Below are 15,885 nucleotides of genomic sequence, written 5' to 3'. Positions count from 1 at the left end.
AGTTTATAAAGCGCAAGGGTTTAGTTATAGTTTTAACTAAACCTCCTTGCAATAAAAACTGGATTAAAACGATAGATAGATTTGAGCTACAATTGGTATAAATTAAAAGTAGTTCAGGGTTTTTGTTACTTATGTTTAAAAACACTTATACAGAAACTATTCAAAGATTTCGTCAAATATAACTTTATTAATGATTGATTAGATAGCAAAATAACTATTAAATGGAGAGATAATAAACAAGAATGTCTCGTAAATGAATTTTAATCCTAGGAATTTAGTTTTATCTCAATTTGGATATCAATATATATATATATATATGTTTTGTTTTTAGGATTATTTTGTTTGGAAAGTATTCATTCTTTTTTAAAAATGTGCTGTTCTTTTTATCCTTTTAAATTATTGCATTACTTGTCATTCCTTCTAAATTTGTCATTACATCATCAATACTCCTGCGCTTTTTACTTCTTAGTTTTTAAGTTTTTAATATATTATTATTAGTCATTAAGTAATTAATATGAATAAGTTATTTCTAGAATATTAATAGAATAAGTACTTTAAAAATATGTCTTAATATACTTTAATTAATAGTAGTCAGTTATTTCTGTTTAGTTTATAATTCTTCAAAAATATGTCTGTGATATATTTGAAAATATATTTTGTATTTCGTATGTTTTGTTCTTATTTCAAATAATAATTTTTTTCAGATTTTTGGGCTGTATTGATTTTATGTACAAATGTAGAAGTAATACCAGGGGTTAATTTACATACTGTATGTACATGTGCTGCCATGTAGTGATCTATTCGTAAATTAAAATGAGTGTAACGTCAAATGGCCCGAGATAGCGATCTATTTATGCTTATTTATCTATGAGACAAGCCACGGCGGCCGTTATCAAAGATGTCCCTAATATTTAAAAAACATCTCGAGACAACTAACGCAAATGAAATCGTGACCTTCTATCTAGACTTGTGATTTTCTGTTATTAGACAGGCGCTTTAACTAACTAAGCCACGGGGCCGGTGAAAGTTTATTAGGATTACCAGAGTTGTCGCGAGTATTTTATGAATTATTAAAAAAAAAACTTTAATGTAGACACATACTGCACTAGAGAAAGATGTGTTTCATATATAGTAAATTGAGAGTTTGTTACCGGGACAGCGCGTACGCAGTCCCGACTACCAAAAATTGCGCGCCCGAGTTATCCACATTAGGGACAATCGCAGGGGTCATCCCCGCCTAGGTGCAATGGAGGGGCCTCGCCCTGGGGGAACCGCCTTGTTGATCACGGTAACCCCCACGCCAGGTAAGTATGCCTAAGGGTCTCAAGAAGTGACCCAAGCCTTAACCATTCTATGTTTTGCGGAGCGAGTAGATAGGGGAAAACTCTATAGCGCCATCCGGTGGCAGGTATTCTGCGCCGAAACGTCTAGATTCATTTCATCATAATCACATAAATGATAATACTTAATTTAAATTATAAATGTTGAATAAAAAACAATATTAAAAAATAAATAGCGGTTCCCAACATGTATGAATTATTTTATTAATCAATAAAAAAATTATCGGTCAGTCAATGAAAAATCAATATATTTATTTATGAGTGATTTATAAGTATATCGAGTTACTGCTTTTTACACATTATTGAAAAACGAACACATGTGCTAAATACATACACGGAGTATTTTTGAAAGCGCGACCGAATAAAACCAAATTTCCCAAATTTATTGTAATAAAACAAAAATAAAACCTAAAAAAAAAAATCCAAATTTCCCCTAAGTTTTATAATTGAACCACTTTTAGTAAGACTATAATATTGTATAATACATACTCTATCGCCATGGATTCATTAAAATCGTCGATAATTTTTTTTTTACAATTAATTACGTAAAAACGGCCTGGCCGATCTTTGCACAAAACTAATGAACCCGATTCCCATTATTCTTTCGAATGATTTTTGTATTTTCAAAATTGATTCAGAATTTATGGCCAAATATATTTGCACTTTTCTAAAGAAACGGCTCTGCCGATCGTATCAAAAAATTTAATTTTTTTGAAATTAACACTTTCGGTTTTCGAGAAAACGTCGAAGTTTAATTTTAATAAAGTTCACGCAACTTGCCTAAGGCACTTACAAATAGTTTAAATTGCTTATTGGCCTCGTCTTTTAATAAAAACGAGGCTCCCAAAAATATTTTACCTCAAAGGGTGTGTGGAAAAAAGTTACAGAAACCAGCAGCAAGGTTGTCTTGACGTTATCCAGACTAAATTTTGAAGTTTGCTTTGGTAATTTTAGCACAATACTGACATCTGATGGCAACTTAACTCTGGCAGGCAGTATGATTCTACCTAGTTTCTGTATAATGAAAATTAAATTGTAACGTTCAATTTAATATAATTTTTATTGGAATTTAAATTGCAATAACTATATTGTAATTAACTTTGAAGTATTGTATTCTTACATATCAGTTTGTAATTTTACTAAAAGTATTTGATATTCGGCGTTAATTATCAATCGATATTAAGTCTGGAGGAGAATATAAAAAAACATATGTAAAAAATATAAAAAATAGTTTTAAATACTAAATAAATATTAAATCTTTTAAAGATGTATGTGTCTTGTAGATATAACCACGGAAATGTTGGACCAAAAATCATAATTTGAAGAATGAGTAGCAAATCTGAAAAAGTTTGTTAAATTTTTAATTTTATTAACTTTCAAAAAAAAGAAGTAATACCACTGTGGTATATAACAAATTGAAATAGAATATATTATTGTAAAAAACAAACAATTTATAGACAATCTTAAGGTAGATTCCATTTCTAGAAAACTTATTTCAATGTTTATTTATAATAACTATTACCTCAATACTTTTTTGCTAAGATGATTCTAACCATCTTCTCATTATCTGTCGCAGACATTTTATTTAAAAAAAGTTAGAATACATTTTGGCAATAGCATGTATCCGTCACATACAAATTTTCTTTTGAAGATTAATGTATCTTGTAGATAATTCACGGAAATGGTGGACCAAAAATTTAAAGAATAGCGTAGCAAATCTGAGAAAGTTTATAAAAATTTTAATTATATTAAATTTTGTAAAAAGAAGTATTACCGTAGTAGGATTTGGTAAATTGAAATAAATTATATTATTGCAAAAAACTATCAAACTTTCCGGACAATTTTAAAGTAGATTCCACTTCTAGATAACTTATTACAACGATTTATTCTAAAACATTAAGCAGAGACTGCTAACAGACATATATATTTATGATAAAATAATATTGATTATAAATTTCTACTAATTTATAATCAGTATTAGGAATAGGTGGGATAAATGATATTGTTTAAAATAAGTATTGTGGTATATTGATAATATAATTAGTAAACACAAGTGCGTAGTTAGAATTTCTATCAGTGACTCGGCGTAAGTAATTATTGCAGAAGTACCAAAGCATTTCACTGTTTTAACTTTAACTTTAACTTTATCAATATTTTTAAATTGGTCATAAAAATTACCATCAGATATTCGGAGTTCGGTCGTCGTTGCAAATGACCGCAAACCGAGCGGGTGTGAATCATTAAATTCATATCCCAAACTCATCATATGGTAACAGTGGATCAGTAATGACCCTACTGATGACAAAGTTTCAGACCTCAGTAAGGTTTGCTTGAGGTTATCTGTTCTAAGTTTTGAAGTAAGCTGTAAATGCCCTTAGCGCACTAGCGTCATCTTACCTTAACAAAATCGAAAGATTAAGGGCCTCATCCTCAAGGTACGAGGCGACCAAGCGATTGTTGTGAAATCTTCAATAATGTCCAATTTTAAACTTTTGTTATTTGGGGTTACCAAAGTTGTCGCGAACATTTTAAGAAATATTGACAAAAAGCTTTTTTTATGAAGAGACACAACATACTATACGATCAATAAGATCATAATATTGAAATTTGAGAGTTTATTACCGGGACAGCGCGTACGCAGTCCCGATTACCAAAAATTGCGCGCCCGAGTTATCCACATTAGGGACAATCGCAGGGGTCATCCCAACCGAGGTGCAATGGAGGGGCCTCGCCCTGGGGGAACCGCCATGTTGATCACGGTAGCCCCCACGCCAGGTAAGTATGCCTAAGGGTATCAAGAGGTGACCCAAGCCTTAACCATTCTATATTTTGTGGTGCTAATAGATAGGGAAATACTCCATAGCGCCATCCAGTGGCAGGCATTCTGCGCCGAAACGTCCCGATTTATTTCATCATTTTCACGTGTATAATAATATTGAATTAAAATTTTGAATGTGAATTTCATATTATTTTATATATATATATATATATATATATATATATATATATAACGACGTTTATATGTGTATTACCGAAAAGTAAATAAACAAAACTTAATCATTCGGATTTAAAATAAAAGATATTGTCTAATATTTATAGGAATTATATAAACTAAATTGTAAAGATAAAATTAATTATTTAAAGTATATAAATGAACTTTAGAACTTTACCCAGAATTAAAATTAAAATCCAAATTATTTTCGATATACAATAAAATATTTTTTTTGGAAAACAAATGAAATTTTGAAATTAAAAAAAATACTCAAAAGCAATTGTTTTGTCAACAAAAGCGGAAAGTTTTCTGTATGATTCAAATTGGATGCTTAGTTTTTTTAAAACCTTCAATTTTTTGCACATTCGGCTCCGTATCTCCAAAATGTAATCCGAAAACCGTAACCCCCATTTCTCCCTGCCATTACGAATTGAATATTTTTTGCTTGTTTTAACAAAATAATTACTTTTGGAAAAAATTTTGGTTTAAGTTTTTTTTGTCAAAAAGTTTTTTTTTTGTATATCGAATAAATTTCAGATTTTAATTTTAATTCAGTTCTAATATACTTTAAACAAATAATTTCAACTTTGTAATTCAGTTTTTACAATTGTTATAAATATTAGACAATGTTACAATTTTTATAATAATCTATTTGAAAAAAAAAAATATTTCCTGACGAACGAAAATAATATCTCAACAAACATCTGTAATCTAGTTTTTAGTTCCGTCTCCCTCGATTGGAGCGCTGCTAGCGCTACAAAACGGCCTAAAGAAAATATTCGAAAATCTAATATGGCGGAATAATGTTATAGTGTCAAAGTGTAAAATGTTTGTTAAAAGTTTATAACAAATATCATGTCAAAGTGCGGTGTACAACAATGCAGAACACCAACAAATATGCAGAAATGCATGTATTTCCTGCAGAAAATGACGTAATATGTAAAATAATTAGTAAAATAACTGGGGCCCGGGCTGAGCACTGACGGTTAGAACTAGGTGAATGAGTTTTATCAATATGCACACAACAAAATACTGACATCTATTACTAGCACTCCTGATATAATTTTTTATTGTAGCTTAATAACTGAGACATTTAACAGTATCAATGCTAGGAATTTTAAGGTTATAAATACAAGACACCCGTCTTACTAAATTCCTTTCTGGAAGGTATGTTAATAAAAAATTATTTTTTTATAACACCTTATATTCATAACAAATAATTCTACATTGCTTTTTTTCAGCAATTGTACTCTTGAAAGTAGTGATAAAATATCAGTGAGAAAAATAAAAACACAGCAGTCAATATTAAGTTGTAAGTGCAAGCCTGAAATTAGCTAACCAATATTGATAATAGGGCTCACAATTTTATGTCAAGTCAGTTAAGAGAACACATAATCATTTAAATAAAAGAAAATTTAAGCTAATGGTAAAATCCCACCCTTCTTTTAACACTGATAATGTTAGTTGGGGATCGACTACGCCACAACAAAAGTTTGTGAGTAGCAAAAATTGCCTTTTGATGTTTCATGAAAAAAATATGTCTACTAATAATTGTGCGTATTGTTTCTAAAGCTAAATACCATATTCTGTAATCATGTATGTAATATATAAAAATAAATGCTTTTTAAAATTCAATTTTCTTTTTTAATTTTGAATTCAAACGATCTATATAATATTGGTGCACTTCTACAGCATTTTATATTCGCACCCACGGTCGACGCTAGCGCCATTTATAGTGGGACACGGAAACTAAGCCAGAAAATTGACAGATTTGATCGGAAAAACGTGGCAACGAAATATGGCCCAAGGAAGCGATCTATATAATCTTCTTTTATCTATGCATACACCAGTAGTTAAAAATTCGAATCGATTAATCCGTGCACCCAAATACGGGGATGAAAAATTGTATCCACACAAAACACAAACATTTATTAACTTCCCGATGGAGAAGTTTATGTTTTCATCAAAAAATCCGAATTGCTAATTTTATGTTTTCTCCACGTTTCAAGTCATTCTGAATCGAATGAGACCAAATTTGGTAAAAGTATATGTGTGTTTGTGTGTGTGCGTGTATGTGAACAGATTTTTTGCCGTAAATTGACGTTTTCTCAAAAACGGCTGGTCCAATTTCAAAAATTTAAAAGCCACTCGATGTATCTCGATGAGGACTATTGTTTGTCAATTTTGTGCGACGATCGGCCAAGCCGTTTCTTTATAAATTGCAGAAAAGTAAAAAAATTTTCGTCTACGTTTTAGCCCGCAATTCTTAATCGATTTTGAAAATTCAAAAAGCCGTTTCTTTGTAATTTGGAAAAAAGTGTTAAAGCTTTCGTCCACATTTAAGCTCATACTAACAAACCGATTTAAAAAAAATCAAACACTGTTAAAAAGATATTAGTTGGGAATGATACTGATTAGTTTTAGGTGAAAATCTACCGAGGCGTTTTCTTGTAATTAACTGTTGAAAAAAAAATTAGGCCGATTTTTATGGAACTTTTTTTGCCGATATACATCATGGTCTTATAGAACTTACTGAATTATTACGGCTTTACGACAAGTAGTTTAATTTTAAAAATTCGTCAAACTTTGCTGAAATTATTATCGTTTTTTTTAAAGTAGGATTGATGAAGTATATTATTTACACTTTTTTTTTGATTAAGTCGATTATTTACACATATCGGGAAGTTCATGTAACTTGCCTCAAGGCTAAATACCAAACCAATTAGTTTACTCATACAATTATAAATTTGAATTAAAAATAATAAAAAAAAATATCATGAGTGGGATTCGATCCTCCGACGATACGCAACGCATACTCAAGAATGAGAGCCCAGTCACTTTACCACTAGGCTACGACTGAACTGATGAGAGTGCACGTTGCAAGCTATGTATAGCGCGCTGCTAAAATGCAAACTAATTATTTTTTTTAATTAAACCGCTTTTCATAGGCCTCTAATATTTTACCACGGTCAGTTTGGGCCTAAAATCTACCATTGTGCCAAATTTCATCAAAATCCGAGACGAGCAATGCGCGAGTTCTCCTTAATAGAAAATATATGCAAAAATTTTGATTTTTGAACGATTACAATAAATAACCCTACGGGAAGTTAGTAAAGATGCTCAATACGTCAATGTCAATTCATCAATAAACTAGTAAAATTAATCTTAGTTGCATCAAAAAGTTTACAAACTGGGACCTTTCACCTAACTCCTAATATCAAATATTTTCATAAGCAGTCATAATAATAAGTACCCGTGTGTGACAGCACCCTAAGTCATAATTCCATTCCTTCAAAACTTTGACCATTCCTGTCGGAGCAGCACACCGCCACCATTCCGCCGCGTCATAAATGCGTACAGTTGGCGCCTGCGCCCTCGCCGGCGGCCCTATTATTCAGCTGCTTTCCGCCAAGTTTCACCGATGCGCCTTCCAGTCTAGTTCACTTGTCGTACGACCGTTGCGCAGAGGGTACGGTCCATCGCGGTTGTGCTTTTCGTACTGGAATTAATAATAAGAAATAATTCTGTGTGTTTAGGGAAAGACAGTGAATTGTATATTATTGGTATTAGTGAGGTTAAAGGATTGTTTTAATTGGACTCAGAAGGAAGATGTGAATTTTAATTAAAGGTAATTAGTTATTGATATTCGATAAAATTGACTTGTTAAGATTGACGTATGTCGAATTACTAATTTGCGTGAATATAACGGATTGCTTTGAGTATTTGTTGTTTTAATCTAATAATTTACTCTTAACCATAATTAATTTGATCACAATAATTTGCATGCACTGCAAATGTTTATACTTTGAAGGAAACTGGCACAAAGACAAAAAACGCATACCCTCATTGCTTCCTCATATACTATCTAATATTATATATGTATATTTATTCACTAACACACACGTATATAAATATATATATATATATATATATATATATAAATTGTATATTCTGAATTTGATGTTGACAAATGTAATAACAAAGTCTAGTAATCGGGCATAACATCAATAAAAAACATGAATTTCTTTCAAAAATTTATTTTAAATCCATACGTTTCGGCTATAATCCTAGCCTTCATTCAGTGGAAACTAAAAATGAAATTAAAAAACTAAAACAATTGAATTGGAGTGAAAAGAAAAAATAAAATAGTAAATAGTACTTACAATTAGTTAATCTTAGAGTTAAATTGGAAAATTTTAATAATCTATAGTATCAAGATATGGTAATGCACTATACTATGTATTATGAATATTAAACTTGTAATTACACAATATTTTCACAGAATACTAATTTAAAAAATCACAATTGAATAGTGTGTTGTTCGTAGACTGGTTGAAGATATAATGGAGAAAGGACTTTTTAAAAAATATTTTTTTTATCAAGATTCTACACATGTGTGGAACAAATATCCTTTGCGCGTCGTTTTTATTGTTTTGTGAAAAATTTGGAAATACTATCTAAATAAAAGAGACTTGTGTCGCACAGCGTGTTAAGTTCATTCCATTTATCTATTGTTTTATTGCTGTAAATAGTTAAAAAAGATCCTTCTATAATTCTTCGTTCGAATAAATTTTATTCGAATTGTAGTACAGTCGGGTTAGAAAAGTCGATATTGTGTTTTAAAGTATAAATATGCTCTGCTATCATAGTTTTAAACTGTCTTGGATTTTTGAATTGTTTTTATGTTGTTGTAAACGTTTCATTGAGTTCTGGCTTGTTTCTTCTATGTAAATTAATATATATTATATTATATATATATATATATATATATATATATATACTATATAACCCGACAGACGTTGTTCTGTACCCACGTCTACAATTCAAAAGTTTCAAATTTTCTAATATCCTATTCTATACTTTTTAATATCCCATTTAATGTCCTGCCTTTGTGATTCATTTATGGTCTTAGCATAAGCAGTATAAGAAATTCAGAAACAAATAATATAGAATCTGCGGTAAAAGGACGATATGACACTTAATTTTACCACACAACATAATTGCTTCGATAATTTAGTCTATAATTTACATAATCTCGTACGATATAGTAGTTGCATTTTGGCAATCATAATTTCTCAAGTGCATTTTTCTCACTAACAATTTTATATATTATTGTTTATGTTCAAATCTTAGGTAAATTCATTTGTAAAATCTAGTTCATATGAGCACTCTTCAATCTAAGATCAACTTGCTAATATTCCATATCCAATGCCAAACTAATGAATTTTTGACACATGAAGCAAAATTCTAAATCATTTTTTTAATAAGTATAAATATTTTTTTATTGTTAGATAATTTAGTAAAGTAAACTAAAATGCGACATGCATAAGTTTAAAAAAATAATGTATATGCGATTTTAGATTTATTGCGTCATTTATTCAACTAAATTATATAATTTCATCTGCCAAACACTTACTGTTGACTGTATCTTATATTATTAAAATTTCTGGCACATCTCAGCTGATTTTCGGAAATAATAATGTAGACATTACATTTTTCCTGTATATTATATTTTAATTTTATTTAGACTCGTAATTTCAGCTAAATTCAAATTTTAAGTGAATTGACATTACTAGCAGATGACAGTTCTCATGTATCAAAATGTTTTCAATGTCAACCCATAATATGTTGTTTTTTGCAACTTTTTCCATTTATTTCTACAATATTACTATATTTTTATAATGATATACACCCTGAAAAATTCCCTTGAAAACTTCAAAAAGATTTATCAAAATCCGAATAATTGTTTATGAGGAGTATATTTATATACATCATTACAGAAAAATTTTATATATAAAGGAAATAGTTATTGACTTCCATTAAATTTGGCTTAAAATTGAGTACGATTGGCATTGGTCGACTTAGATATTCGACTTAGAAATATTTTTCAGAAAAATTGCTTTTGGCGGTAATGTAACAGATTGCAATGTGCAGCAAATGTGCTATCTAAACAATTATTTGCTTGATCATACAACATAGAACCCGAAGTACACCAAAGAAACTTTTATAAAAACAAAAACACACCATTATCTCCTATTGAACTAAAAAGAACAAAACAATGTGAAATGACAGTTGTCAACATTAATGGAAATTTCAAGATTGAAGATTCAGATTTGATTTGCTTACCATATGTTAGTTATGATACCAAAAGGCATTCAAAACTTTACAAAATATAAAGTGAAAAACATTATCATAGAAAATGTTAATCAACCCGCTATTCCTTTTGGAAATTGCTTTAAACTTCAACATACTACAAAAAATTAATTTAGACATCATTGTGTCATTGTGAATATATGTTCTCCAATGTCCACAAATAAAAAAATGCATAATATACACCATAATACCAAGTTTACATCAGACACGTTTTCGTCAGAATGCGGCACTGAAGTGCTTGTAGATTATTTTTGAATCAGTGCCGAGTGGTAAGGGTTAAATAAAAATAGAAAATAATTCATATGTATACAAAATACATAACACTTACGCGATTTCAAAACTGTACTATCTACTGTACCGGCCGTAAACTTGATTTCATTGTGTATGTTATGCAATTTGATTGATCAAAATTTGTGGTCATTGAAGGACATACATTTATAATATTAATCTATGTTTGATCTTTTTATAAAAAATGGTGACGTTCAAAACAATTTTCAAAATGCATAGCTGGTTGATTTTGACATGTTTTACAATAAAATGTTGTTTGCCGCCTTCCTCCTGGTGCTTTTCTGTCAGAACAGACAATACAATCCCTTTTTATTTCTCGTGCATTTAGAATATGTCACTTTTAGACAGTATATTTGTTCATTTTTTTGTTGCCATAATGGTTTGTTTTTTCTATTATATTGTCTAATAATTAATTTGTAAAATATAAGACAAATAATCGATTGCTTGGTATTTGTTGTCGAGGTGTTTGTTGATGTATGTCAAACTCGATTATTGAAGGATAATCATCTGTATGAATGTCTGTTTAAAACTCATCTTCACTACTGCTTAATTCACAAAATTTACCAGTTGTTTTGCCATATTTAAAAGCGCTCGGTCGTTTTAAATATTAAAAAAAGACTATATAGCAAAGAAAAAGGCTAAAAATACTACTAAAATAACTTAAAATAACTTAAAATTATTTTCAAAATACAACACTGTTTATCACTGCTATATGTAATTTATTCAACTTTTCGATGCAAACTTAGTCATTGTTTATAAAATAGCCTGTGCCTCACAAAGTATGTTTGTCCACTCAGGTGGACAGCCGTCCTCAAAGAGATAATATAGTATAAACAACAATTTTACATATATTATTTTATCTAAACAGTTTATTTAATTTGAAAAACAAAAAATTTAAAATTTGATTGCCGTAATAATAGATCCATATAATTACTCAGTTAATTATTATGTTAACGCTATTTTCTAGTTTTCCAAATTAAAATTGTACACGTAGTGACTTTTGCGTCGGAAGTAGTTCATGTTCCTAATGTATATAGGTTGAATTTTTAATGCACCACTCCAAGTGCAGGTCATGTCTGTGTTTGTAAACACGTAATGCACTAAAATACGATCGAAACTGAAAACATATTAATTGATATTGTGTAAGTGATTTCATATCAATATTTCCTTTTAAAAAAATGGTATCTATATATAAAAGATGTAACCAATTGTTAGATACGACGCCGTCAAAGTGGAGATTTTTGCTGACTACTGTTTTGTCCAGAAACTGTAAAAAATCTTGATTGATTTTTTTTAATAAAACGGTTATATTTATAATTTTATTTAATTTTTTCACTTCTAAAATGCCATGCTTGAAAAATACGAGATGTGTATATCCAATAATGTTGACGTGTATTTGTTGCAGCAATGCCCACCCAAACCGATTTTTACTTGTGTTTTTATTTGTGATCTTAACTTCAAGAGGAAATTTGAAAGCATATTTCTTGGTATCAAGTTGACCTAATTTAGCGTAAATCGATTATGGAATCGCTTAGCTGTCCAAAGTTGATGCAGATAATATCGTAGAAAAGCTCATTATATGACAATTAATTTGATTTTAACACAATTTTATTATATATTATTACTATTATGCTGCATAAATTTGCTATTTAGTGTATGATTTTTATCAATTTTTTATTATATCAACATTATCAACTACTCAAATAAAAATAATTATATTTTGTCAAATTCGATAAATTAATAAAGTGTTACATCGTATAGTTTTAACACTTTGCTTAGAGATAGTGTAATTTGTATGGAAGTTTGATATTATGTTTTTCTAAATTAATATTTATTTTCAATCAATAAATTATATACGATTCAAAATAAAAACTTTAAAATTGTACCTTATGCTGAAGAATTCATCAAGCGCTTGGTGTTTTTACTTATTTCTAGAATTCATTAATTGAAATTCTTCAATTCATTAATTGAAATGTGTTTGAAGAGAAACATTTTGTAACAAGTTTTATTTTATACTATTTGAACCGACTAATTTATTCTGCTTCAATCTACAAACTTAAATATGCTTTTGAACTTGATGCACTTGAATTTCAAAATAATAAATAATTTGTAATTTATTTTGTGTTTATCTATTTGTGTTAATTTTTTGTAATATTCCTGTAAAATATAGAAAAGTTGTTAATTCTCAAATAGTTGTATATTGGCAACCGTTTCATTTTATAAATGTAATTTTAATTTTGATAGCAACTACCAAAGAAAACCTTGTTCGTATGTTTAATTTCATATAACAAAATAATTATTATCTCAAAATTAACCATTTCATTACATTTATAATTAAGATATGTATTCATAATTATATTTTTATTATACTAAAATTAATTTTGGCCTTGGTAAAAGAATCAAGAAACGCAGAAACTTAGATTTATCTTATAACTCAATTTTCTTCCCCGGTCGACACCAAGAATTTCAATCACATTTACATATATATTAAAAATACCAGCTGATGTTTTTCGCGCTTTATATTGTTGTTGTGGTGTTTGCACATCTTATTTATTCATATAGAAATGAAAAATGCATTTCTTATTGTCTTAGTAAGTTGTAGTTGTTTTTTCGTCAACTGTCATCATTGTCATTTACTTTTGCAGGGCGTCCATTAATCACGTGACCGATTTTATAGGGGTTTTTCAATCGCCCCTCACCCTAAGAAATTCGTCGTGATATTTAAAATAATCTTCCCCTTCAAACATCACCTGTATTTTTAGTAAAATAAAATTTTTAGAACAAATTTTTCCAATTTACGGAAAATCGTATTTGTTTGAAAATCTACATAAAAAAGAAATACTCGTGATATCTTACTGAACCCCTAGTTTCCAAAGTAATTTTTTGTAATTTTTGGTCAAACCCCCCTACTCAGTTACTCAGTCAATTAACAGACGCTCCAATAAATTCTGTAATAAATATAAAAGAAATGTAATAATTCTACCCTTTCTACTTTTATTTGTATAGTTTTATTTGTACCATAATATTGTGTGAAAAAATTACAAAGATTTTGGTTAGGGTAGCTGAGAGCTATTTGTTACAAGGGTAACTGTAACAGGCGTATTTCTATAGGATCTTAACAAATATTAAAATAATTTTTTGTCTTCACTTTATATGCAAACCATATTGGATATTCATATATATTGCATATATGTCATAAGATGACATAATATTCAGGAGTTTGCAGTCCCGTAGAACGACTTAATAGACAGAAGTGTGCAGCTCCGTCATTTTTGACGATAATATAACATTCAATCCATTTTTATATTATTTTAAAAAAAGTCAATATAAACGTTTAGTTTTTATATCTTAAATACAGCTAAATTCTTCGTAATTTCGATTTCTTATTTTTACTCAATATATTTCAACTTCATTTACTCAGGAAATTTCTTTCCAGAAACTTTTCGGATCATTCTAATATGTATATGTAACAACGCACATAAGTATTTATAAGTATACAATATGTATATGTGTGTTTGTTTATATGTCATTCGGAATCAAGCGTTAATTTATATAATGCAGTTTCGGAAAAGCTTTTTTCTATTTTCCTGGTTTCAGGCTTGATTACTTTAGTTCTCTGTACGTATATATCCATGTATATATGTATGGATGTGTTTTTGTATTTATAAGACTGTATTTCTTATAGAATAATAGTTGTACAATCACAGTAAACATTTAAATGCTTTCATTTCAGTATCGAAAATTTAACCCTTTCCACTCGCAAAATACGAGATTTACATGTATTCGGCGGCATCCGATTGGAAAAGGTTAAATTTCAAATTTGATAACAATTAAATTAATTATGGCCTTTGCTACATATTCACCGAACCAACAAAAATAAATTGGTAAGATAGTAAAATATTATAATTTACATTTACTCTATGGAGTAAAAAAAAATTGTACGTTATATCAATGCACTTTTGTCTGAGGTACAATTTTCATTAAATATAATCATTTGAATAATTTCTAATTAACTTTATTAATTATGAGAATATTTATGTTTCAAAAGTAGGCATCAGAAATGTCAAGATATTATATTCCAAATATAATTAAAAGTTTAATTACGATTTTTTTTTATTTTTTGAAAAAGTGGAAAATTGGTGTTGATTTACCCATATCAAATTGAAAATTAAGAAAAAAAATGAGAATAGTTTGTGCTCCAAAAATAGTTATGATTTGATATATCAAAAATACACATACTGTCAAGTCAATATATATCTCAAGGATTCAACGATGGGATTTTTTTAATATCCTAAAAAATGTGATGAAAATGAAATATTAGACAATTGAATTATGCACATCCAATTAACATTTTAACGTTTTTTAACATCATGCTTCAGTACTCAATTTACTTATTAAATTAACGCTAAACAATTTTAAATTTTCAAACATTTATAATTTTCTTAAATAAGTTATAAAAACACGTTAATACTATTATATAAAAAATCATAACTCAAGTATATAAAATCATATTAATTAACATTAAAATTTTGAAATTTTTCTAATTTCTTTACTTTAAATTATTTTATTACTTTCTTATCTTATCTCTTTATTACTTCAGATTAGATTACTTTCTGCATGATCAGGCGTTTTAAACGTGAAATCAAACCTACAAAACGAACAAGTCAAATAATAATTATTTCATGAGAGCAACTTTCCGATATCTCTTTATTTTGTTAACACATACGTGAAGGTTTTCTTTTCTATCTTTTACGTAATATCAGATCAAGGTTATATTCAGTGTGATTTTTGTAAAAAAATGTGCCTATTAATTTTCATTTTGCATTCGTTGAATAAGGTAGCTATTATTTGATAAAACTCCTTTAAATTTTAAGTTAAGGCAGTGGATCTGTTTGGCTCTTGGTGGTCCATTTTATTAAGCCCATGGGGTAAAAAGGGTCAGATGACAAATTTTATAAAAACGATATAAATCACATTTTTATCGTTAAAAACCATCTGAAAATTTTATTGAACTTAATCATATAGTTATTGTTTGATATGTGTCATGGTTGTGTTGTAGTTTATTTGATTTAATATAAGATAGTATAAGATAGTAGAATTACGCGAAGTCAA

At 28.7% G+C, this 15,885-nt stretch overlaps 2 non-coding genes across 2 annotated transcripts; both read right to left on the bottom strand.

Moving 5' to 3' along the window:
• Positions 1 to 1,150: 1,150 nt before the first annotated feature.
• LOC113389853 lies at positions 1,151 to 1,312 on the bottom strand. Its single transcript, XR_003368281.1, has one exon. It is a non-coding gene; the product is annotated as a U1 spliceosomal RNA (small nuclear RNA).
• Positions 1,313 to 3,961: 2,649 nt separating this feature from the next.
• Positions 3,962 to 4,123, bottom strand: LOC113389851. Its single transcript, XR_003368279.1, has one exon. It is a non-coding gene; the product is annotated as a U1 spliceosomal RNA (small nuclear RNA).
• Positions 4,124 to 15,885: the final 11,762 nt, after the last annotated feature.

Source organism: Ctenocephalides felis, unplaced genomic scaffold (genome assembly GCF_003426905.1).
Source record: "Ctenocephalides felis isolate EL2017-DRISC unplaced genomic scaffold, ASM342690v1 CF-g0.4_SCAFFOLD_03573, whole genome shotgun sequence".
NCBI lineage: Eukaryota > Metazoa > Arthropoda > Insecta > Siphonaptera > Pulicidae > Ctenocephalides > Ctenocephalides felis.
The sequence above is the reverse complement of the archived record's forward strand: the minus strand, read 5'-3'. Positions and strand labels throughout refer to the sequence as shown.